Below are 27,852 nucleotides of genomic sequence, written 5' to 3'. Positions count from 1 at the left end.
AGATAAATATAGCATATATAGCAGATAAAAACGTATAAAAACATGAATCTTAAAACAGAAAGGCAGAAATAGCCTGATGGGGCAAGTACAGAAGGTAATAAATATACTAATGTGGCTACATACAGGAACAGGAATCACTCACTAAATAAGGGGGTACTCAAACTTTTCTGCACACATATGTTAGACAATAGCCGCCCACTAAAAGATCATTATGATTAGTAATTTTCACCTGTGACAAGGAATCTTTTATAAACAGCGGGGCAATTACCAGGCATCGCTTCCCTTCACCCCGACGCACGTTTCACCTTGCTTCTTCCAGGGGTGCACCTTTGTTTTTATGTTTTTATCTGCTATATATGCTTAATTTATCTAATAAAATTTGCATTTACTATTTGGACTTTTCACTTTTTTTTATTCAATACTTTCCCAGTACAGTGGATTATATTTTATGTTTAGTGTTATCCACTGAAACCCCCTATTTAATGGACATTTATGGTATAAACTTATACACACAAATAAAATAGAGAACTAAGAAGACAACCATGTAAACACAGGGACAAGATGTTCAGATTTTAATTCAACATCCCCATTTAGTGAGGTATCAATAATGTCCACTAAGCTACTGTGCTGTTCAAGCATGTGCATGGGTTAGAAGCTATTGTAGTGGATGCAGTACTTATTGCCTTAAAAGCATTGTGCAAGGTTAGCAAACATGGCTTTTTGCTTGCAGTAACATACCACTCCTTTCCAAGGGTTGGGAATAGTATTACTAAGCTCCAATGACATTCATATGGCTGATCTGTAAGATCACACACAGTCTGTGGACAGGAAGCCATGTTTTCTAAGCCTCTACAACACAACAAGGTCATATTTTGGAGATCTATGGTGTAAAATATAAATGTCTGATGACTGACTCTCGCAAGTGTCCCTAGTGTGCCTCTATCTATAGCTTCTACCACACTGTGGGCCTTATTCATCAAGACTGGTGTTTTGTCTTTTTTTGTCTTGATGAACTGAGCGCTGCAGTAAGATGCGCCAAATTCATTAAGAGGCATGCGTCTCTAAAGAATTTGGTTCTTCCCTCAATTGCTACACGCCACCTCCAAAAATGTTACTACACTCTGACTGGAGTACATTTATGGTGTTATGTTTGCCCCCTTAGGGGTGTAAATTATCATATATTAGTCAGGCGCGCTAATTCCACCTTATCTCAGCGCAGACCATTTTTCTAAAAGTTGGCGAAGTTTGATAGGATTGGTGTAAAAACGCCACAAGTTGCAAATTTTTTGACATTTCAAAGTGTGTTACATCAGAATTGTGGTGATAAATCAGGTACGTCAAAAGAGGGAGAAAAATTTTTTCATATTCCAGAATGTATACTCTTTAAGTCCTATTTAGAATTAGGCAACAGCACAAGAAGACCTTCAATGGCTGAGAATTTGCCTACAACATTTACAGTCTCGAGTCATATCAAAGGCATTCCCTGACCACAGATGGAGCTCATGTCAGACCGGCAACTTCCCATAAGCACATCTGTACACGACACATAACAAACCTGCCCGTACCATGTGACATTTACAATGAGACTGTTATTTTTTCCCTTTCTACAATTTTCTGCTGAGGGAGGACGCTTTTCCATTTTACTCGGGTTTCTCCTAATTCCATCATCTGACTGTTAGCTCTAATGTGCTTTGATGAGAGACTAGCGAGCATCAACAAATATGTCTTGCTATTTTTAAAATATCTTCTGCCCAGTCCAAACCACATACAACATTTTCCAGAGTTTCACATTTCAAACTGGATGCCCAGAACCTCCACTATACTTAACTGGAGCTGAATCTCATCAGGTCAGACATTAAGAGACTGCAGATGCTAGGAAACAACACAGGCAAACACTGGCACATTAGAGTTGTTAACCTATAGAAATGATGTCTGAAAAACAACCACATGACAACCATATATAAAGTAATCCCTTGGCATATATAGGCAGAAAAGGGCCCCTGTGCCAGAGCAGTATATGGGCCCAATAGCTCATCATAATGCACAATGCCACCTGCTTTGGAGGAGGAATTGGGATGCCTTACCCTTTGGGCCCAAGTGCAGCTGCATAGGTTGCACCAATGATATGTCCACCCCTGAAGTAATCATTGATGTAGATCTTTAGATGTTGCCCATTCTCCATAGACATCTCAGTACAACGTATAATCTAGATCCAATAATATTACACAGAAGAAAAATTATTATTCTCAATTTCACATGAAAGAATTGGTAAATTGACCAAAACAAGACCAAATCAATAAAAGACCAACAACAAATCCTACAAAATCATGGGACGAGGACTGGTGGCTACTGGAATGTTTCAGGGCTGGGACATGTGAGCAGGCATAGAAAGACGGTGCCATAGGTATGACGGGAATGATGGAGGGGGCATATCTTTAGACCCAAACAAAATTGTGGGATATGGTAGGTTGATCATTTAACATAAGGAATGTTTAAAAATATTCATACACTTCTTCCCCTAGACATACATATGGTCCACCTGGTTAGGGAATGTAACATAAAAGGATTGCACTACGAGTCTGTGAAAGTCCGCCAATAAAAAGTGAGATTGAGTGCCGATGGAAGAGCCATATGACAAAGTGTTTACATTACTGTACATTTCAGCACTTGTCTGCGCACTCCTCAATCACTATATACAAAGGACGAATATTTCATCCTGTGTGATGAAAGATCCGACAGTTTACTAAACAGTCTCACATCAGTAGACACATGACGCGCGCTCTTTTCCTTCCGGCTCGTTGTATAATTTTACAGGCAGATACTACATCTCATTTACACGTTCCATATGTCTGCATCTGCACTGCTAAATAATTACTTCAAAGGTTCCTGTCCAAACTACTCACATGAATGAAATACAGGGAAGCAGACAATACTAAAAGACTACCTCCTGATTATTGTTCCCCACAGCATTCCCCCCATTATGTCCAGTTTTTTCCATTATAGGGGATGGCCACTATGACCAGTTTTTCATTAAAAAGGGGTTGGCTAAATTCTATTGTTAAGGTATTCTGTCACCAGGTTTTTGTTACCTCATCTGAGATTAGCATAATGTAGGAAAATAGACCCCGATTTCAACAGTCTATCACTTATCTTACGGGGTGCAGCAGTTGTGACACAGTGTTTTTAGATGTAGCATGTTGCAGAGCTCAAAAAGCTGTCTATTGACAGTGAGCTGCTTATCATAGGAGGGGTGGAGTCAGACTAGGTTTCATGTGCTGTAGCATGATAATGTCCCAGTAATACAACCTTCATTGTAAGTAGACAACAGTATACAGCTTGATCACAGCTTGACACATCGCTGAATTCAGTGTTTTAACCCCTACCCCACGCTGTCTTCGGATTACATAGCGAAAATCTGCTGACAGATACCCTTTAAAGCAACTTTCCTACCAAGCTGACCAGCACCAGTCCATCAGCGTCCTCCATTTGTAAAACACCTCACATGGGAATGCTGCTTTCCTATTGGAGGAAACTGAAGGACTTATCAGGCCATGAACTCCACAACCAGCAGACAGAAAAGAAGTGCTTGTCAGTTTGTGGAGAAAGCTGCAAAAACAAGAGAAAGTGGCCAACCCATATACTCTTTTGTGTGTACATGAGGAAAAGCACTACATCTGGCCCCTATATAATTTGTAACCAGAATGTTCACCCGTTTTCCTCTCTGCAGGCTCTGTCTCTTAACCCCTTTACCCCCAAGGGTGGTTTGCACGTTAATGACCGGGCCAATTTTTACAATTCTGACCACTGTCCCTTTATGAGGTTATAACTCTGGAACGCTTCAATGGATCCTGGTGATTCTGACATTGTTTTCTCGTGACATATTGTACTTCATGACAATGGTAAAAATTATTTGATAGTACCTGCGTTTATTTGTGAAAAAAACGGAAATTTGGCGAAAATTATGAAAATTTCGCAATTTTCCAACTTTGAATTTTTATGCAATTAAATCACAGAGATATGTCACACAAAATACTTAATAAGTAACATTTCCCACATGTCTACTTTACATCAGCACAATTTTGGAACCAAAATTTTTTTTTGTTAGGGAGTTATAAGGGTTAAAAGTTGACCAGCAATTTCTCATTTCTACAACACCATTTTATTTTAGCGACCACATCTCATTTGAAGTCATTTTGAGGGGTCTATATGATAGAAAATACCCAAGTGTGACACCATTCTAAAAACTACACCCCTCAAGGTGCTCAAAACCATATTCAAGAAGTTTATTAACCCTTCTGGTGCTTCACAGGAATTTTTTGAATGTTTAAATAAAAATGAACATTTAACTTTTTTTCACAAAAAATTTAATTCAGCTCCAATTTGTTTTATTTTACCAAGGGTAACAGGAGAAAATGGACCCCAAACATTGTTGTACAATTTGTCCTGAGTATGCCAATACCCCACATGTGGGGGTAAACCACTGTTTGGGCGCATGGCAGAGCTCGGAAGCGAAGGAGTGCCATTTGACTTTTCAATGCAAAATTGACTGGAATTGAGATGGGACGCCATGTTTCGTTTGGAGAGCCCCTGATGTGGCTAAACATTGAAACCCCCCACAAGTGACACCATTTTGGAAAGTAGACCCCCTAAGGAACTTATCTAGAGGTGTGGTGAGCACTTAGACCCAACAAGTGCTTCACAGAAGTTTATAATGTAGAACCGTAAAAATAAAAAATCATATTTTTTCACAAAAATTATCTTTTCGCCCCCAATTTTTTATTTTCCCAAGGGTAAGAGAAGAAATTGGACCCCAAAAGTTGTTGTACAATTTGTCCTGAGTACGCTGATAGCCCATATGTGGGGGTAAACCACTGTTTGGGCGGATGGGAGAGCTCGGAAGGGAAGGAGCGCCGTTTGACTTTTCAATGCAAAATTGACAGGAATTGAGATGGGACGTCATGTTGCGTTTGAAGAGCCACTGATGTGCCTAAACATTGAAACCCCCGACAAGTGACACCATTTTGGAAAGTAGACCCCCTAAGGAACTTATCTAGAGGTGTGGTGAGCACTTTGACCCACCAAGTGCTTCACAGAAGTTTATAATGTAGAACCGTAAAAATAAAAAATCATATTTTTTCACAAAAATTATCTTTTTGCCCCCAATTTTTTATTTTCCCAAGGGTAAGAGAAGAAATTGGACCCCAAAAGTTGTTGTACAATTTGTCCTGAGTACGCTGATACCCCATATGTGGGGGTAAACCACTGTTTGGGTGGATGGGAGAGCTCGGAAGGGAAGGAGCGCCGTTTGACTTTTCAAAGCAAAATTGACAGGAATTGAGATGGGACGCCATGTTGCGTTTGAAGAGCCACTGATGTGCCTAAACATTGAAACCCCCCACAAATGACACCATTTTGGAAAGTAGACCCCCTAAGGAACTTATCTAGAGGTGTGGTGAGCACTTTGACCCACCAAGTGCTTCACAGAAGTTTATAATGCAGAGCCGTAAAAATAAAACAAAATTTTTTTCCCACAAAAATTATTTTTTTAGCCCCCAGTTTTGTATTTTCCTGAGGGTAACAGGAGAAATTGGACCCCAAAATTTGTTGCCCAATTTGTCCTGAGTGCGATGATACACCATATGTGGGGGGAACCACTGTTTGGGCACATGGGAGGGCTCAGAAGGGAAGGAGTGCCATTTGAATGCAGACTTAGATGGAATGGTCTGCAGGTGTCACATTGCGTTTGCAGAGCCCCTAATGTACCTAAACAGTAGAAACCCCCCACAAGTGACACCATTTTGGAAAGTAGACCCCCTTAGGAACTTATCTAGATGTGTACTGAGCGCTTTGACCCACCAAGGGCTTCACAGAAGTTTATAATGGAGATCCGTAAAAATAAAACAAAAATTTTTTCCCACAAAAATTATTTTTTAGCCCCCAGTTTTGTATTTTCCCGAGGGTAAAAGGAGAAATTCGACCCCAGAATTTGTTGTCCAATTTGTCCTGAGTGCGCTGATACCCCATATGTGGGGGGGAACCACTGTTTGGGCGCATGGGAGGGCTCGGAAGGGAAGGAGCTCCATTTGGAATGAGGACTTAGATGGAATGGTCTGCAGGTGTCACATTGCATTTGCAGAGCCCCTAATGTACCTAAACAGTAGAAACCTCCCACAAGTGACACCATTTTGGAAACTAGACCCCCTAAGGAACTCATCTAGATGTGTTGTGATAGCTTTAAACCCCCAAGTGTTTCACTACAGTTTGTAACGCAGAGCCGTGAAAATTAAAAAAAAAAATCTTTCCCCCCAAAATTATTTTTTAGCCCCCAGTTTTGTATTTTCCCGAGGGTAAGAGGAGAAATTCGACCCCAAAAGTTGTTGTCCAATTTGTCCTGAGTACGCTGATACCCCGTATGTTGGGGGAAACCAACGTTTGAGCGCATGGCAGAGCTCGGAAGGGAAGGAGCGCCATTTGGAATGCAGACTTAGATGGAATGGTCTGCAGACGTCACATTGCGTTTGCAGAACCCCTAATGTACCTAAACAGTAGAAACCCCCCACAAGTGACCCCATATTGGAAACTAGACCCCCCAGGGAACTAATCTAGATATGTTGTGAGAACTTTGAACCCCCAAGTGTTTCACTACAGTTTATAACGCAGAGCCGTGAAAATAAAAAATCTTTTTTTTCCCCACAAAATATATGTTTTAGCCCCGAGTTTTGTATTTTCCCAAGGGTAGCAGGAGAAATTGGACCCCAAAAGTTGTTGTCCTATTTGTCCTGAGTACGCTGATACCCCATATGTTGGGGTAAACCCCTGTTTGGGCACACGGGAGAGCTCGGAAGGGAAGAAGCACTGTTTTACTTTTTCAACGCAGAATTGGCTGGAATTGAGATCGGACGCCATGTCGCGTTTGGAGAGCCCCTGATGTGCCTAAACAGTGGAAACCCCCCAATTATAACTGAAACCCTAATCCAAACACATCCCTAACCCTAATCCCAACAGTAACCCTAACCACACCTCTAACCCTGACACACCCCTAACCCTAATCCCAACCCTATTCCCAACCGTAAATGTAATCTAAACCCTAACTGTAACTTTAGCCCCAACCCAAACTGTAGCCCTAGCCCTAACCCTAGCCCTAATCCTAACCCTAGCCCTAACCCTAGCCCTAACCCTAGCCCTAACCCTAGCCCTAACTCTAACCCTAGCCCTAATGGGAAAATGGAAATAAATACATTTTTTTAATTTTTCCCTAACTAAGGGGGTGATGAAGGGGGGTTTGATTTACTTTTATAGCGGGTTTTTTAGCGGATTTTTATGATTGGCAGCCGTCACACACTGAAAGACGCTTTTTATTGCAAAAAATATTTTTTGCGTTACCACATTTTGAGAGCTATAATTTTTCTATATTCTGGTCCACAGAGTCATGTGAGGTCTTGTTTTTTGCGGGACGAGTTGATGTTATTATTGGTAACATTTTCGGGCACGTGACATTTTTTGATCGCTTTTTATTCCGATTTTTGTGAGGCAGAATGACCAAAAACCAGCTATTCATGAATTTCTTTTAGGGGAGGCGTTTATACCGTTCCGCGTTTGGTAAAATTGATGAAGCAGTTTTATTCTTTGGGTCAGTACGATTACAGCGACACCTCATTTATATCATTTTTTTATGTTTTGGCGCTTTTATACGATAAAAACTATTTTATAGAAAAAATAATTATTTTTGCATCGCTTTATTCTCAGGACTATAACTTTTTTATTTTTTTGCTGATGATGCTGTATGGCGGCTCGTTTTTTGCGGGACAAGATGACGTTTTCAGCGGTACCATGGTTAGTTATATCTGTCTTTTTGATCGCGTGTTATTCCACTTTTTGTTCGGCGGTATGATAATAAAGCGTTGTTTTTTGCCTCGTTTTTTTTTTTTTTTTCTTACGGTGTTTACTGAAGGGGTTAACTAGTGGGCCAGTTTTATAGGTCGGGCCGTTACGGACGCGGCGATACTAAATATGTGTACTTTTATTGTTTTTTTTTTTATTTAGATAAAGAAATGTATTTATGGGAATAATATTTTTATTTTTTTTTTCATTATTTTGGAATATTTTTTTTTATTTTTTTTTACACATTTGAAATTTTTTTTTTTTACTTTTTTACTTTGTCCCAGGGGGGGACATCACAGATCAGTGATCTGACAGTTTGCACAGCACTCTGTCAGATCACTGATCTGATAGGAGTGCAGGCTGCTTCACAGTGCCTGCTCTGAGCAGGCTCTGTGAAGCCACCTCCCTCCCTGCAGGACCCGGATCCGCGGCCATCTTGGATCCGGGGCTGGAGGGAGCAGGGAGGGAGGTGAGACCCTCGCAGCAACGCGATCACATCGCGTTGCTGCGGGGGGCTCAGGGAAGCCCGCAGGGAGCCCCCTCCCTGCGCGGTTCTTCCCTGTACCGCCGGCACATCGCGATCATCTTTGATCGCGGTGTGCCGGGGGTTAATGTGCCGGGGGCGGTCCGTGACCGCTCCTGGCACATAGTGCCGGATGTCAGCTGCGATAAACAGCTGACACCCGGCCGCGATCGGCGGCGCTCCCCCCGTGAGCGCTGCCGATCGCATATGACGTACTATTGCGTCCTTGGGAAGTAAAGCCCACCCCACATGGACGCAATAGTACGTCTAATGGCAGAAAGGGGTTAATTTTCATTTGATTTTGAGTTGGTGAGGCTAGCTGCTATGATCTTTTCCACACATAGCACAGCACAGTGAGAGGAATTTCTGCTCTTCATTCCTTTAGCAGCACACTTAGAGAATCAGCATAGAGGAAATTATATATCAGTAGCAATTTGTGTAGCTATGAATCAGCTCAGGGTGAGGTAAAAGACTTGTTAGAAGACTCAGCACAATCTTTACGCGTCTATGTCTGCCTGTTTTATCACTTCACTCCACCTCCGCTTGCCATAAAGTATAATAGGCTGTGCAACTTGATACTTGGAGATTGTGAGCCCTCACGGTCAGGGTCGTCTCTTCTCCTGTACCAGTCGTGACTTGTATTGACTAAGGGTACCGTCACACAGTGCAATTTTCATCGCTACGACGGTACGATCCGTGACGCTCCAGCGTCGTAACAATATCGCTCCAGCGTCGTAGACTGCTGTCACACTTTGCAATCTACGACGCTGGAGCGATAATTTCATGACGTATGTGCGATGTAGAAGCCGTTGGTTACTATGCGCACATCGTATACGATATATGTTACACCATGCAATCATGCCGCCACAGCGGGACACTAGACGACGAAAGAAAGTTTCAAACGATCTGCTACGACGTACGATTCTCAGCGGGGTCCCTGATTGCAGGAGCGTGTCAGACACTGCGATCTCGTAACTATATCGCTCGAACGTCACGAATCGTGCCGTCGTAGCGATCAAAATTGCACTGTGTGACGGTACTTGTTTTTATTATGTATACCCCTCCTCACAAGTAAAGCACCATGGAATAAATGGAGCTATAATAAATAATAATAATAATTGTCCTGGCAGTCTGCCTTATCTGGAGCAAAACAAGAGTTGAGATGAGGGAATGGTGAGTTCAAGAGGCAGGGGAGCATGGGTTGAGAAGAAATGGCTCATATGAGGTGAATGAAGGATATTTCTGTAATAAGATATACTACAAAGTTTCTTATTTTTGCTTGTACTATTGATTTATGAAAAATGTGTTGAAATTACAGTGTACATTTATATCACAGGGTGTATAGCGTTTCTTTTTGGGACAACACTGTGAGGCATTTCTATGGTAATATTGTGGTAGATACTGTTATGTGGAATTGTGGCAGTCACTATTATTGGGGCACTGTGGTGATATTATTATGGGGCCTCTGTGGCATCTACTTTCCCTGTGAAGTAAATTCTTAGACCTGGACAAATATGCCCTAAAATTTTGACCAGGGCATCAAAATATCTTTAGCTATCGTTGCAAATTGTACTGGTGTCAATTGGTTGGGGGAGTAATGTTTCACAGCTAATCATATGATAAGTTGTGTTTTTTATTCCTCCTGTGATTGGCAAAACAGCCACGCTTAAAAAGATTAGTCTCTGCCTTGGAATACTGCAAGATTAATTTGGCATACTTTACAGCTTTGTATAGAGTGCGTAAAGTAAAAATGAGTAAGCTAAAAAGGAGTGAATTTTGTCTAGACGTCTGTACATTCCCATGTGATTATTTTATACCTGAAAATAATACAGGTTCCTGTTACTCTAGAAGCCCTTAGGCACTTGTATGCATGAAACTTTCCAACATGCTGAGTTTTGTTTTATTTCATTAATTTTATTGAGTTTCAACTAGTAGTCATAGTGTGACAATCAGATTGTAGGGTTACATCATCGAAATACTACGTGACGGAAAAATCATTATTATAACGTTTCCCTCTAAGTTTCAGTCAACAAACATGCTATCACTAAAGGGTCAAATGTGGTTCAGAGTTCAGTAACACTTGGGTTATATCCACAAGCAGCATTTATCGCTACATTTTATTCTGCAGCCAAAACCTACTCTCTTGGCAGGAAAATCTCTGCATTCAAAACCCAGGTATTGCTGCGTTTTTGGAACAGTTTTTTGGTGCAGATTACATGTGTGCTTTGTCTACAGTAAGGCTATGTGCCCACGTTGCAGAATGGAAGCAGATTTTTCCTCATCAAAACCGCACACCCTTGCCAAGGAAAACGCATGCAGATTTTAACCAGTTTTTGATGCATATTTGACGCGTTTTTCATGCGTTTTTTACATGTATATGAATAATCTTTGCATCGGGCTACTATTTAGAGGTTTGTTAACTATCAAATATTATGGCATGTAGGACTCTGGTGTATTGTACACATCATTTGTATGATCCGTACAAATTGTAAACCGAGTTGTGTATTTTTTAAATGTTTTTAATGGTTTTTGCATGTGGTGGTTTTCAATAAAAAGGATTCTTATATAACACTTCATAAAAAATTCTCTTGGCGATCCCCTTCTTTTTTATGCATACACTTTTTCTTTGATTTGTGTTTCATGCGTTTTTTGACGCGTTTTTTCAAATTCAAGTCTATAGCGGCGGAATTGCCGCGATTCCGCAAAATTAATGAACATGCTGCGTATTTTTCCACGATGCGATTCCGCTGCGGAAAAATACGCAGCATGGGCACAGCAATTGCGGAATGCAATAAAAATTAATGTTATGCATTTTGTTAGCATTTTTTAAGTGTTTCCACAGCGGAAAAACGCGGCGGAAACGCTTAAAAAACACAACGTGGGCACACAGCCTAAATGTTTCAAAAAGATTTATTCACCAAAAATGTAGCTAATAATGCTGCCAAAAACACCCCCAAACCTATTTAATGATTGTTTGCATTTTAATTACTGTTTATGGGTGAAAAAAGCTGAAAGAATTGATATGCTGCAGATTTTAAAAAAATACTGCAATGCTCAAATTCAGTCGGGAAATACCATAAGCGCATGCATGAGATTTCTGAAATTGCATAGTCTTTGCTTGTACTGTAAAACACAGCTTCTTTTCTGCAGAAAAAAACACAGCAAAAAATGAAACTGTAGATTCATACTGTATATAGAAAAGTATAATTAAGAGGGGGCAATAAGGAGTGATTGTTTCCTTCCATTGACTAATAGAAATCCTAAAAGGAAGCCTGTCCATTCCTAGAGATAAGGTTCACGTGGGCTGCCCTGTGTTCATTTTTACATCAGGATTGGTTACAAAGAAGACGCATTAGACAAATGGTGTGAATATTGGAAGAATATACAAAAATTTGAGGTTAGTTGTAAACTTAAAAGACGTTTTCGAAGCTTGAGCTAAATTTCTGCAGTCAATTTATATGACTGCAGATCGACAAATCCTGACACACGATCTGACAACTGCGGGGAATATGTGCATAATGCATACTGTCAGGATTTGCATAGAGTGACTGCAGAAATTTAGCTCAGGCCTGAAAAACACCTTCAAGGGCAAGACTAGTGAGAGGGTGACCATGGCCTGGAAGATAATTTCCTTTCTTTTTATGGCTAAAGTATTACAACTGCACGATTATTCTGTGCACCGGAATGAAATGTTTATAAGGTAGAGATCGTAGCACGAAACTGAGGTCAGCTAAGCCCCCGAGAAGTAGACAACGTGACCTTCTGCCAGCATAATAATGAAAATTGCTTTCTCAATGTTCCTATGGTTTACCACATTTAATAGGAAATTCCAAAACAAAAATGACATATGTGACCGTTCATATACTGATAACCCTTAAACAACAGGATATGCATAACTTTCTGATTAAAGTGGTCTAAAATAGTTCTATCAACATAGAACAGAGATTACTGCCACCAAATACTTTAGACTAACGTTGGCCGAACGCATCCATATCAATAGGTTGGCCTGTCTAATATGTATGGGAGCCCGCGATAGATGATTGTTGAGGAATTGCGGATCTGGCATGTTCTGATTTTGGACTGTTGATACTTTTTTCTCCCTGAGATAAGCCACCACCAGACATGTCTGGCAGGAGCTCTCTCATAGGGAACACAGGAGCGCTCAGCAGAGTGAGCGTTCCCAATGTATAGGGGAATCAGGCGAGAGAGCGGCTGGCCGAGCGGTCAACCAAACCATCGTTGTGTCGACAGCCATCTAAGGTATATGGGGAGGGGGCTTTAGAGACTGAAATAAAAGGAAAAACATCCTACAACTCAACGAGCACAATAGTAGTGGCCCATATAACTATCAGGTCGTAGGAGAGGAACCAACATAAGAGATCAGTAAAAAGTCAAGAACAAAAAAGGAAATGAGAGGAATGGTGGTCATAGAAGAGTAAGACACCTATGAGAGTTTTGCCTTGAAGACCCTAAATTACTAGATCTAACCATTTTACGAACCTTGTAGCCACATACTAGTTAGAATGTGCTTATAATTGTCTAAGATGATCTGCCATGGAAATAATAAGCCTTGTGGGTTGTCTGGATTTCCAAGTCATGGTTTCAATAACTGGGGAATGTGGTTGAACCAAAGTAATGATAAAATTGGTTTTATGTAATTGATTATAACAGATTTCTGTAAATCTAAATATTAAATTCCCAATTAAACCAGGTAATGTTCATGCCCTTTTAGAACAGTGCATTGAAAAGGTTAACCGAGTATATGGCCATTCATACAGCTATATTGTACAAGCCACATACCAGGCAGCTGGATACAACAGCTGGATATAGTCACTGTTCTTCGCTTGGTCGCAAACAAAACACATGTCTCTGAGACTGAGCAGGCGATAGAGAGAACATTACTTAGAGAATGTATCTGCTGATCCTTCATAAACACAGACGAGATAATTCATGGTCTTGTTTTAGCTCTTAAACTGCATTTAAGGCCTGTGGTAATGTAATGAGTGATTTTCCTTGTCTCCCACTAATTTGCACTGGGCTTCATCCAACGTTCTCCCTAAATTATAAACTGTACATCTCAGGTCACATTCTTTTCACTGAGCCTTGATCCAGGACAGTAGTATAAAAATGTTACTGCAGTACGGAGAGAGAAACAAACATCCAAGTACACAGAACCACCAAGAGAGCAATAAACTCCACATCATGAGACCGCACATGACACTCAGCTGATGACTCCAATGTTCTGCTCCTTTCGGCAAATTATCGAATACCGTATATAAAAAGATGCTCAGGACTCTGAAACTTAACCCTGTCCTCACCAAAAGACCTAAGAGATATCTATCTCATTATTCCGCATTCTTTACCAATCTAACCTTTTTGGTAATCATCACAGAATCAGCAAAGCACTGACATCCTGATCATGTAATTGCGCTTGGCTGTTTCTGAGCCCCATCTCCCCATCTCCTCGAGCCGGTGCCTGGATGCCAATATTTCTGCCTGAGCCATTAACAGCTGAAATGGGAATGACCCTATAATCTATCTCTACATTTTCTATCTATAAGTGATTAGCAAATTCATTTGCAGGACCTTGGTCAAGCGTCAGGTCATTATTTTGTGGCCGCTGAACGGAGTCCTGCAAACTGACTCAAGACATACTGATAGGGATTCTAGATTGTGAGCCCCATCGGGGACAGTGATGATAATGTGTGCAAAACTGTAAAGCGCAGCGGAATATGTTAGCGCTATATAAAAATAAAGATTATTATTATTATTATTATACCTACCGGCATCCATGTTTCCCCTATTGATTAGCCAACGTGACACCACATCATTTGTGCAGCACAACTATGATGTTGCGCCAAGGCGGCTAATCAAAACAGGAGAGTAGGGGGAACGTATAGAAGCTTTAATGAGAAGAATAACAGTTGTCATAGAGACATATTCAGAACTGCCTCCAATAATACCAGGTAGTTAATGGAAATGGGTTAAAACATGCTCACCTGTCTTCAAGTATTTTGCAGGGTAAGAACTATAACAAGTAAGTAATCAAATATGATATTCTACATGACCAACTTTTCTTTGTGAGTTACCAAAAACTAGCCTTACTTGTAATTATCACCAAAATTAATACCAGAGGAAACTCTGCACAGACATTAAAGGGGTATACCCATCTCATACAATTATGGCATATCCACAAGCATTTATGGAAGAAATATTACAATATTTTATTAGTAAGGTGAGTTACGCACGAGGAAATACCAAATATGTTTATTTTTTTAGATTTTATTTACACTCTGGGGAAAAAGGGGATGATATGAACTTTTATGGATATGTATTTTAAAGGTATTTCATTTTTATTAGTCCCTCTAGGGGACTTGAATCTGCTTGGTATTGATAAGCATCAGAAGGGAAATCTTCCCTTTTCCCAACCTCTTAAATGCAGCTGTCATGACTTACAACAGCGGCATCTAAGAGGTAAAACACCTGCTACCAGAGCTAAATCTGTTCACAGCCTTTAGACTTAGGTGTCAGCTGTAAAACACAGTGCTGTATGGTGCGTGATCAGGTCCTGAGCCCGCTCCATTTATGTAACATGCACTTCCACTGGATATGTACAGCGCATGTCACAATTTAAGATAGTCACATTAGTGAAACCTAGATCTACAAAACATTTATACTATATCCTGTAAATATGCCATAAATGTATGACATTGGAATAGTTAGCTTGGAATCATAGAATTTTTTTTAGCTCTACTGCCTACAAAAGTGTGAATGGAGCTGTTTACTATGTTAGGTTTGTAATGCTTTTCAGAAGAGGTCATTCACTTCAATAACTACGCTAAATCTAAGTTATTTTTGCCATTTTGTTGATCATTGCAAAAAAAAAACTCATTTCTGTCCAGGGGAGATCAAGCCACAAATGCTGAGGTCACTATATTTCTGGAACTGATTTGTTGTGTTAACACAGTGAATTCAAGAGCAAGGCCCTAGATTGCTCCTGCCGCCTTCACATTGTGTCTTTGTGAAGCTGCTCCAGCTTTTATGTTTATTTGTCGAATAAACTCTGGGTTGATCATTATAAATTTTGCTGCTTACGCTGGAATAACAAGCTTACTGTGGGTATGTCTTCTCTGACACAGATGTTCCGCAGTGACTGAAGTAGCCTATTTTTAGAGTAAAAGAAAACATGCCGGTCAATGGCACCATTCAGGTGGAACGACAGTACCTGTAAACTATTTTAAGACAAGGTCCACAAACTATTCTGGGGTAACAGCCAATCAGCATTGTGGTTTTGGACGCTTTTACACATTCCTAATGGAAATACTCATACACAGAAAGTGTGGGGAACATATTCAGCTTCAAATTTATAAAAGTGAAACATGTTGGCATTGCCGAAAATAAGTAAATCCATCTGTTTCCTTCTCCAAAGAAGACTGCGATTTATATTCTACTACATACAGTACAGACCAAAAATTTGGATGCACCTTCTCATTTAAAGATTTTTCTGTATTTTCATGACTATGAAAATTGTACATTCACACTGAAGAAATCAAAACTATGAATTAACACATGTGGTATTATATACTTAACAAAAAAGTGTGAAACAACTGAAAATATGTCTTATATTCTAGGTTCTTCAAAGTAGCCACCTATTGCTTTGATGACTGCTTTGCACACTCTTGACATTCTCTTAATGAGGTTCAAGAGTTAGTCACTGGGAATGGTCTTCCAACAATCTTGAAGGAGTTCCCAGAGATGCTTAACACTTGTCGGCCCTTTTGCCCTCACTCTGCAGTCCAGCTCACTCCAAACCATCTCAATTGGGTTCAGGTCTGGTGACTATGGAGGCCAGGTCATCTGGCGTAGCACCCCATCACTTTCCTTCTTGGTCAAATAGCCCTTACACAGCCTGGAGGTGTGTTTGGGGTCATTGTCCTGTTGAAAAATAAATGATGGTCCAACTAAATGCAAACTGGATGGAATAGCATGCCGCTGCAAGATGCTGGGTTAGCCATGCTGGTTCAGTATGCCTTCAATTTTCAATAAATCCCCAACAGTGTCACCAGCAAAGCACCCCCACACCATCACACCTCCTCCTCTATGCTTCACGGTGGGAACCAGGCATGTAGAATCCATCCGTTCACCTTTTCTGCATCACACAAAGACATGGTGGTTTGAACCAAAGATCTCAAATTTGGACTCATCAGACCAAAGCACAGATTTCCACTGGTCTAATGTCCATTCCTTGTGTTCTTTAACCCAAAAACATTGCTTCTGCTTGTTGCTTGTCCTTAGCAGTGGTTTCCTAGCAGCTATTTTACCATGAAGGCCTGCTGCACAAAGTCTCCTCTTAACAGTTGTTGTAGAGATGTGTCTGCTGATAGAACTCTGTGTGGCATTCACCTGGTCCATTCCTTGTGTTCTTTAACCCAAACAAGTCTCTTCTGCTTGTTGCCTGTCCTTAGCAGTGGTTTCCTAGCAGCTATTTTACTATGAAGGCCTGCTGCACAAAGTCTCCTCTTTACAGTTGTTGTAGAGATGTGTCTGCTGATAGAACTCTGTGTGGCATTGACCTGGTCTCTAATCTGAACTGCTGTTAACTTGTGATTTCTGAGGCTGGTGACTCAGATAAACTTATCTTCAGAAGCAGAGGTGACTCTTGGTCTTCCATTCCTGAGGCGGTCCTCATGTGAGCCAGTTTCTTTGTAGCACTTGATGGTTTTTGCCACTGCACTTGAGGACACTTTCAAAGTTTGTCCAATTTTTCGGACTGACTGACCTTCATTTCTAATGATGGCCACTCGTTTTTCTTTACTTAGCTGCTTTTTTCTTGCCATAATACAAATTCTAACAGTCTATTCAGTAGGACTATCAGCTGTGTATCCACCAGACCACTGCACAACACAACTGATGGTCCCAACCCCATTTATAAGGCGAGAAATCCCACTTATTAAACCTGACAGGGCACACCTGTGAAGTGAAGACCATTTCCGGTGACAACCTCTTGAAGCTCATCAAGAGAATGCCAAGAGTGTGCAAAGCAGTCATCAAAGCAAAAGGTGGCTACTTTGAAGAACCTAGAATATAAGACATATTTTCAGTTGTTTCACACTTTTTTGTTAAGTATATAATTCCACATGTGTTAATTCATAGTTTTGATGCCTTCAGTGTGAATGTACAATTTTCATAGTCATGAAAATACAGAAAAATCTTTAAATGAGAAGGTGTGTCCAAACTTTTGATCTGTACTGTATATAGCTCCAAAAATATAATGTTCTTTATTCACTTAGAGATGTCCCAGTAAATTGTTAATCTATTCTTTAACAACTAGGTTAAAAGGAACCCGTAATAAAAAAAATGACCTTTTGCTTAAATCGAGGTTTTTGTGTTAAATGTATTTTTCTATTTTTTGTAATTTTTTTTTACATATCACAATTTGTATTAAAAAAAATAATGAGATCTTGTAATGTTCACACTGGCTACTGAGGCTTTTTCAGATTTCATCTTCCAGTTTCAGGAAACAATATCTGTACATAGCCACTAAGTTCAACCTTATCTTTAGTATCCATTCACGTAAACTAACTATTCCCCCTAAAACTTCATCATAAATATGCAAATATGCAAACTCGTATTGACTGAACCTTCATATTTATTGCATTAGTGAAAGGGTACAAAGTTACAGATCGATACCTTTGGCAGTGCCTAACAGATGCAGTAAAGTAAAAGAAGACTGCGTTCTATTGTACTTTAGGACTACGCAGATGTTAATTTTCTTGACAAGCATCTGCAAAATATTGTAACTAGTGCAGCGAGATTTTCACACATCTACTTTATATATTTTGCGTGAACTAAGACTCAGATAAAGTTTGATGAAGTTGAAGCCACCAAGCCCACTCCTTTCCCCCCAAAATGTTTGCCTTTATGAAAATTTATGGATGAAAGGAAGGATTCATTATGGATTAAGGTGAGCCACATGTACCCTACAATGCTGGTCATTTTTTATAAAATTGTCAGGTTCTCTTGGAACACTGAAGTCCTGACAAAGCATAATTTGACTTTTTTTTTTTAATACTAAAGGGAATCTGTCACCAGGTTTGGCCAATATGAGTTACGGCCACCGCCTTTCAGGGCTTATATACAGCATTCAATAATGCTGTATATCTGCTCCCGATCCAACGGGTAAAAGAAGAAAAATACCTTTTGCTATACTCATCTTCGGGGCGATACGTCTGATGGGTGTTGCTGATCTTGGTCCGGCGCCTCCCATCTTCTTACGATGCCGTCCTCCTTCTTGCTTCATGTGGATGACGCGTCCCAGCATCATCCACACAGGCTCCTCAGCATCGCACTCCTGCTCAGGCGTACTTATCTGCCCTGTCGAGGGAAGAGCAATGTACTGCAGTGCGCAGGCGCCAGGAAAGGTCAGAGAGCCCCAGCGCCTGCGCACTGCAGGACATTGCTCTGCCCTCAAAAAGGAGTGCAATTCCGGGGTGCCTGTGTGGATGACGCAGGGATGCGTCATCCACATGAAGTAAGCAGGAAGACGGGGATCGTAAGAAGATGGGAGGCGCCGGACCAAGAAGAGCAACACCCATCGGATTGGACCGCCCCGCAGGTGAGTATGATAAAAGTTATTTTTCTTCTCTTCCAGGTCGAATCTGGGTTTTATACACAGCATTATAGACTGCTGTATATAAATCCTGAAAGGTGATGGCCGTAACTTGTATTGGCCAAACCTGGTGACAGGTTCCCTTTAACCCCTTTCTGCCATCAGACGTACTATTGCGTCCATGGGGGGTGGGCCCTACTTCCCAAGGACGCAATAGTACGTCATATGCGATCGGCAGCGCTCACGGGGGGAGCGGCGCCGATCGCGGCCGGGTGTCAGCTGCCTATCGCAGCTGACATCCGGCACTATGTGCCAGGAGCGGTCACGGACCGCCCCCGGCACATTAACCCCCGGCACACCGCGATCAAAGATGATCGCGATGTGCCGGCGGTGCAGGGAAGCACCGCGCAGGGAGGGGGCTCCCTGCGGGCTTCCCTGAGACCCCCGCAGCAACGCGATGTAATCGCGTTGCTGCGAGGGTCTTGCCGCCCTCCCTCCCTGCTCCAGGTCCCGGATCCAAGATGGCCGCGGATCCGGGTCCTGCAGGGAGGGAGGTGGCTTCACAGAGCCTGCTCAGAGCAGGCACTGTGAAGCCTGCACTGCTGCATGTCAGATCAGTGATCTGACAGAGTGCTGTGCAAACTGTCAGATCACTGATCTGTGATGTCCCCCCCTGGGACAAAGTAAAAAAGTAAAAAAAAAATTTTCCAAATGTGTAAAAAAAATTAAAAAAAAATATTCCTAAATAATGAAAAAAAAAAAAAAAATATTCCCATAAATACATTTCTTCATCTAAATAAAAAAAAAAAAAAACAATAAAAGTACACATATTTAGTATCGCCGCGTCCGTATCGACTCGCCCTATAAAACTGGCACACTAGTTAACCCCTTCAGTAAACACCGTAAGAAAAAAAAAAAAAAAACGAGGCAAAAAACGACGCTTTATTATCATACCGCCGAACAAAAAGTGGAATAACACGTGATCAAAAAGACAGATATAAACAACCATGGTACCGCTGAAAGCGTCATCTTGTCCCGCAAAAAACGAGCCACCATACAGCATCATCAGCAAAAAAATGAAAAAGTTATAGTCCTGAGAATAAAGCGATGCCAAAATAATTATTTTTTCTATAAAATAGTTTTTATCGTATAAAAGCGCCAAAACATAAAAAAATGATATAAATGAGATGTCGCTGTAATCATACTGACCCGAAGAATAAAACTGCTTTATCAATTTTACCAAACGCGGAACGGTATAAACGCCTCCCCCAAAAGAAATTCATGAATAGCTGGTTTTTGGTCATTCTGTCTCACAAAAATCGGAATAAAAAGCGATCAAAAAATGTCACGTGCCCGAAAATGTTACCAATAAAAACGTCAACTCGTCGCGTAAAAAACAAGACCTCACATGACTGTGTGGACCAAAATATGGAAAAATTATAGCTCTCAAAATGTGGTAACGCAAAAAATATTTTTTGCAATAAAAAGCGTCTTTCAGTGTGTGACGGCTGCCAATCATAAAAATCCGCTAAATAACCCGCTATAAAAGTAAATCAAACCCCCCTTCATCACCCCCTTAGTTAGGGAAAAATAAAAAAATGTATTTATTTCCATTTTCCCATTAGGGCTAGGGTTAGGGCTAGGGTTAGGGCTAGGGTTAGGGCTAGGGTTAGGGCTAGTGTTAGGGTTAGGGTTAGGGCTAGGGTTAGGGCTAGGGCTAGGGTTAGGGCTAGGGTTAGGGCTAGGGTTAGGGTTAGGGCTAGGGTTAGGGTTAGGGCTAGGGTTAGGGCTAGGGTTAGGGTTAGGGCTAGGGTTAGGGCTAGGGTTAGGGCTAGGGTTAGGGCTAGGGTTAGGGCTAGGGCTAGGGTTAGGGTTGGGGCTAGGGTTAGGGCTAGGGTTAGGGCTAGGGTTAGGGCTACAGTTAGGGTTGGGGCTAAAGTTACAGTTAGGGTTTAGATTACATTTACAGTTGGGAATAGGGTTGGGATTAGGGTTAGGGGTGTGTCAGGGTTAGAGGTGTGGTTAGGGTTACCGTTGGAATTAGGGTTAGGGGAGTGTTTGGATTAGGGTTTCAGTTATAATTGGGGGGTTTCCACTGTTTAGGCACATCAGGGGCTCTCCAAAAGCGACATGGCGTCCGATCTCAATTCCAGCCAATTCTGCGTTGAAAAAGTAAAACAGTGCTTCTTTCCTTCCGAGCTCACCCGTGTGCCCAAACAGGGGTTTACCCCAACATATGGGGTATCAGCGTACTCAGGACAAATAGGACAACAACTGTTGGGGTCCAATTTCTCCTGTTACCCTTGGGAAAATACAAAACTGGGGGCTAAAAAATAATTTTTGTGGGAAAAAAAAGATTTTTTATTTTTACGGCTCTGCGTTATAAACTGTAGTGAAACACTTGGGGTTCAAAGTTCTCACAACACATCTAGATAAGTTCCCGGGGGGGTCTAGTTTCCAATATGGGGTCACTTGTGGGGGGTTTCTACTGTTTAGGTACATTAGGGGCTCTGCAAACGCAATGTGACGCCTGCAGACCATTCCATCTAAGTCTGCATTCAAATGGCACTCCTTCCCTTCCGAGCCCTCCCATGCGCCCAAACAGTGGTTTCCCCCCACATATGGGGTATCAGCGCACTCAGGACAAATTGGACAACACATTTTTGGGTCCAATTTCTCCTGTTACCCTCGGGAAAATACAAAACTGGGGGCTAAAAAATAATTTTTGTGGGAAAAAAATTTTGTTTTATTTTTACGGCTCTCCATTATAAACCTCTGTGAAGCCCTTGGTGGGTCAAAGCGCTCACCACACATCTAGATAAGTTCCTTAGGGGGTCTACTTTCCAAAATGGTGTCACTTGTGGGGGGTTTCTACTGTTTAGGTACATTAGGGGCTCTGCAAACGCAATGTGACGCCTGCAGACCATTCCATCTAAGTCTGCATTCAAATGGCACTCCTTCCCTTCCGAGCCCTCCCATGCGCCCAAACAGTGGTTTCCCCCCACATATGGGGTATCAGCGCACTCAGGACAAATTGGACAACACATTTTTGGGTCCAATTTCTCCTGTTACCCTCGGGAAAATACAAAACTGGGGGCTAAAAAATAATTTTTGTGGGAAAAAAATTTTGTTTTATTTTTACGGCTCTCCATTATAAACCTCTGTGAAGCCCTTGGTGGGTCAAAGCGCTCACCACACATCTAGATAAGTTCCTTAGGGGGTCTACTTTCCAAAATGGTGTCACTTGTGGGGGGTTTCTACTGTTTAGGTACATTAGGGGCTCTGCAAACGCAATGTGACGCCTGCAGACCATTCCATCTAAGTCTGCATTCAAATGGCACTCCTTCCCTTCCGAGCCCTCCCATGCGCCCAAACAGTGGTTTCCCCCCACATATGGGGTATCAGCGCACTCAGGACAAATTGGACAACACATTTTTGGGTCCAATTTCTCCTGTTACCCTCGGGAAAATACAAAACTGGGGGCTAAAAAATAATTTTTGTGGGAAAAAATTTTTGTTTTATTTTTACGGCTCTCCATTATAAACCTCTGTGAAGCCCTTGGTGGGTCAAAGCGCTCACCACACATCTAGATAAGTTCCTTAGGGGGTCTACTTTCCAAAATGGTGTCACTTGTGAGTGGTTTCTACTATTTAGGTACATTAGGGGCTCTGCAAACGCAACATGGCGTCTCATCTCAATTCCTGTTAATTTTGCATTGAAAAGTCAAACGGCGCTCCTTCCTTTCCGAGCTCTCCCATCCGCCCAAACAGTGGTTTACCCCCACATATGGGGTATCAGCGCACTCAGGACAAATTGTACAACAACTATTGGGGTCCAATTTCTTCTCTTACCCTTGGAAAAATAAAAAATTGGGGGCGAAAAGATAATTTTTGTGAAAAAATATGATTTTTTTATTTTTACGGTTCTGCATTATAAACTTCTGTGAAGCACTGGGTGGGTCAAAGTGCTCACCACACCTCTAGATAAGTTCCTTAGGGGGTCTACTTTCCAAAATGGTGTCACTTGTGGGGGGTTTCAATGTTTAGGCACATCAGTGGCTTTCCAAACGCAACATGGCATCCCATCTCAATTCCTGTCAATTTTGCATTGAAAAGTCAAACGGCGCTCCTTCCCTTCCGAGCTCTCCCATCCGCCCAAACAGTGGTTTACCCCCACATATGGGATATCAGCTTACTCAGGACAAATTGTACAACAACTATTGGGGTCCAATTTCTTCTCTTACCCTTGGAAAAATAAAAAATTGGGGGCGAAAAGATAATTTGTGTGAAAAAATATGATTTTTTATTTTTACGGTTCTACATTATAAACTTCTGTGAAGCACTTGGTGGGTGAAAGAGCTCACCACACCTCTATATAAGTTCCTTAGGGGGTCTACTTTCCAAAATGGTGTCACTTGTGGGGGGTTTCAATGTTTAGGCACATCAGGGGCTCTCCAAACGAAACATGGTGTCCCATCTCAATTCCTGTCAATTTTGCATTGAAAAGTCAAATGGCGCTCCTTCGCTTCCGAGCTGTGCCATGCGCCCAAACAGTGGTTTACCCCCACATGTGGGGTATTGGCGTACTCAGGACAAATTGTACAACAATGATTGCAGTCCATTTTCTCCTGTTACCCTTGGTAAAATAAAACAAATTGGAGCTGAATTAAATTTTTTGTGAAAAAAAGTTAAATGTTCATTTTTATTTAAACATTCAAAAAATTCCTGTGAAGCACCAGAAGGGTTAATAAACTTCTTGAATGTGGTTTTAAGCACCTTGAGGGGTGTAGTTTTTAGAATGGTGTCACACTTGGGTATTTTCTATCATATAGACCCCTCAAAATGACTTCAAATGAGATGTGGTCCCTAAAAAAAAATGGTGTTGTAGAAATGAGAAATTGCTGGTCAAATTTTCACCCTTATAACTCCCTAAGAAAAAAAAATTTTGGTTCCAAAATTGTGCTGATGTAAAGTAGACATGTGGGAAATGTTACTTATTAAGTATTTTGTGTGACATATATCTGTGATTTAATTGCATAAAAATTCAAAGTTGGAAAATTGCGAAATTTTCATAATTTTCGCCAAATTTCCGTTTTTTTCACAAATAAACGCAGGTACTATCAAAGAATTTTTACCATTGTCATGAAGTACAATATGTCACGAGAAAACAATGTCAGATTCACTGGGATCCGTTGAAGCGTTCCAGAGTTATAACCTCATAAAGGGACAGTGGTCAGAATTGTAAAAATTGGCCCGGTCATTAACGTGCAAACCACCCTTGGGGGTAAAGGGGTTAAGGTAGGCCACTATCTGCCAACCACTAAACCAAGTTAGTTGGGCATTACCTTCTTTCTTTTCAATAGGATCATGTAATAAAAAATTACAGTTACATATATTAGCCAAAATTTAAAGGGTTGTTCTCATGTTCTTAAGAAGGCCAGGTGCTCCTCCTTGAGTAAGGGTATGTGCACACGTTCAGGTTTTTTGCATTTTTTTTGCGTTTTTTCGTGAAAAAAAACGCATTAAAAATGCATACATATGCATTCTATCATTTAGAACACATTCCACAATTTTTGTGCACATGATGCTTTTTTTACCGCGAAAAAAATCGCGGTAAAAAAAGCAGAATGTTCATTAATTCTGCGGATTTTTCACATTTTTCCCGCTATTTAATGCATTGGGAAAAAACGTACAAAAAACGCACAAAAAACGCGAAAAAAACACATGCAGATTTCTGGCAGAAATGTCCGATTTTTGTCAGGAAATTTCTGCAAGAAATCCTGACGTGTGCACGTTCAGGTAAGAAGCTTCATCACGCTGCTGGCGTGACTAGTGCATGCTCACAATGCTGGTCTATGAATCAGCGGTGCCAGCCTCAGAAGCTGGAGAGTGGTGGCTGGGATTAGGATATTGCCGTGTGCTCGCCGGTCTCAGTGCAGCGCTTACAAGCATAGTAGGAAAGAGCACTGCACATGTTCAGCCACTACTCCTTTGCAGCAGCAGGAGCCTGTCCACATGACTAGGAGCCGTAATCAATAAAATAAAAGTGACTAATTGGGTGATTGATGGCAAATTTAAACAGCAAGTACAATGCAAATAAGCTTATTTTTTTGCAATGACTACTTAAAGATATCCAATTAAAATGATGAATTTAAGGGGTTAGCGTTGGTTCTTTTTGTAGGAACAGTGCAACTTTTGTTCGCGTGTTGTGTCTGGAAGCACAACTGGGTCAGAATGGTGGACGCAACCCAACAACAGTAAAGCCGTTTCTGGAAATAAAAATGACTCTTTTTTTTTCATCTTGTACAAGTATTAAGTCAGGGTGGCTAGTCGGAGCTGAGCCAGACATTCACATCCTCATTCTCCTCTATTCCCCTAAATAAAGTCTCATATGCAATTTGTTTCCTCCACATTCTCTAAAAAAAGTCAAATATCATAAGTGCCAAAATCAATATAGAGAAAAAAGTGTTTAACGTTTGCCAGATGTGTAAATAGTATAGAATTATATGCCAGATGGTGCCCATGTTATTGCATCAAATCCCATGGAGTTCGTGTAATGATTGATGCTCGCCAATGCAGTGAATGGGTGTACTCAGAAGCAAAAAGTAGGGAAAACTTGGCTCCTTTCATGCAGTGCGCTGTATTGGAAGTATGGTATTGGGAATTGATTGGATCATGATCATGAATGGTGAAAGAGGACTTTATCTAGTCTACACATTGTGCCATTTGTTTTTGACATTATCATTCCTGATCTGCAACGCACAGAGTGAATCCACAACCAAATCAGAAAAGTCGCGTTATCAGTTGCGTATTTGCGACATATTTGTGTACAGAAAATCCCCAATACCGGCTGATTGGATAAGATTGCCATAAATCTCTTGTGCATAAACAATGCTCAAATTTTAATGCATGGAAATCGACATATGGTGCGGATTTTAAAGTTCACGATGAGTTAACTCTTTGTTTGGAATTCACTCTTTGCAATGCAAAGAGTGAAATCTGGCGCCAATCCACAGCAACATTTTGCCATAAGATTTTTCCACAGATAACCTGATGACATTCTACGAAAAATGCGGCAAATCTAATATGTATTAACATATCTTTGAAGTGTATTTCCTGAGATTTGGTCAAAATATTGTCACGGCTGGTTTAATGATGTACAACAGGATTGTAAACCTTTTATTCTTTGATTAGGTTTCAACCTTCCAGCAATATCGATTTTTATTGATATCCAAGTATAAGAAACAGAGTACTTCCTACCCGAAACTACTAATATACTACATTTCTTGGACCTTCCAGTCCTCCTGTTTGTAATGTCCTAAAGTATAATAATTCTGGAGCATTGTTTCCTAAAACACTGCATTGTGTCCTTCCCCTGTTATTCCTCTTAAAGTTACATGAATGAAGTGACAACTGGGCGTTACCTTTCCGTTTATTAATCAGGGGTGTCTCTACACAGCTTGATCCTTGTCAGTGCTGATTGGGCAATGTCAGTGCGTAGCTATACATGATGTTATAGCTGACCCGCTCTCCTCCCTTCACAATGACCTTTGCACACGCTCATTAGGTGCTTCGATACAAAAAAAATAGGGTCCGAGTCTGTTCATTGCTGCAAATGTACTAGACACTAGAGTCTCAATGCCTGGACAACACTGACGAGAACTTCAAATGTATGTTCGATTTATTCCAATATCTGAAACAGTATTGGATGTCTATAATGATTAGTTATATCTTCATGTATATGATGGAAATACATACACCAACAATAGAACAAATACAAAAACCCCCAAATAATCATTGATTAAATAATGAAAGAATGAAACATTTTTTAAAATGTCATTACGCAGTGATCAGGACATGATTGCCGTAGGTTTTTTTTTCCTACTTTGTTCTAAAGAAGAGTGTTCTTTTGATTATTTTTTAATATTAACAGGCTTGCATTATATTGGCTAGGAGGACATGTGTTTTTAATGCCAAACTCAAAGGAAAATCAGACCAATGTGAGCAGAAATTAGACATGTGAGCCTAAAGTGCTGGAGGCAGCATTAGCACGCATGAATGGCACGCATGCCAAAGGATCACCCCAGTACTCTCTGACCTTGGGAAAACAGTTCAGGTCACACATTAAATTGTATGGTTTTGTCTATATTGATTGACCCAACAAAATTATTTACACAAACTGTAGTCTACAATTACTCATAATAACCCACGTATGGGCGAGGAGTAGGCTCAAAATGCCCTTTATGGATGACTATTCTGTTATTTAAAGAGCTGGATAGTACTAAGACAATCAATCTAATATATAGGTTCACTCAAGAAGACATCTATAGAACTTCTGACCACAAAATGGACACGTGGACAGGAAGAAAAACCAGTGCCAGAATGGGAAAATCTGGCTATATCAGGGTGAAAAAGCAAATATGGATTTATCATTTTCATAATTATGTATCTCCCTCCATCGGTTGGTGGCCGTATTCATCACATCAACTTTTTCTTGAGGGACCCGGGCATGTTCTACTCATAAAGCATGCGCCAACTACTCATACATGCACCACATGATCTATGGCAGAGGTCCCCAACTCCAGTCCTCAAGGCCCACCAACATGTCATGTTTTCAGAATTTCCTTAGTTTTGCCCAGGTAATAATTGCATCACCTGTGCAATGCAAAGGAAATCCTGAAAACATGACCTGTTGGTGGGCCTTGAGGACTGGAGTTGGGGACCTCTGATCTATGGTAATCACTTACTGGTCGAAAAAAGAAATGTATAAAAACGCAAATATTAAAGCGTATATGATATGATTCAAGATTCAGGTGATAGCTACAGTATATGTCTCCTAT

The 27,852-nt window shown here is 40.9% G+C and overlaps 1 protein-coding gene across 1 annotated transcript in view; it reads right to left on the bottom strand.

Moving 5' to 3' along the window:
* MYO10 (myosin X) overlaps positions 1-27,852 on the bottom strand; it is a 251,495-nt gene that overhangs the window by 111,064 nt on the left and 112,579 nt on the right. The window lies entirely within an intron of this gene.

The sequence above is a fragment of the Ranitomeya imitator genome, chromosome 6 (genome assembly GCF_032444005.1).
Source record: "Ranitomeya imitator isolate aRanImi1 chromosome 6, aRanImi1.pri, whole genome shotgun sequence".
Lineage (NCBI taxonomy): Eukaryota > Metazoa > Chordata > Amphibia > Anura > Dendrobatidae > Ranitomeya > Ranitomeya imitator.
This window is presented reverse-complemented; position numbering and strand designations above follow the sequence as displayed.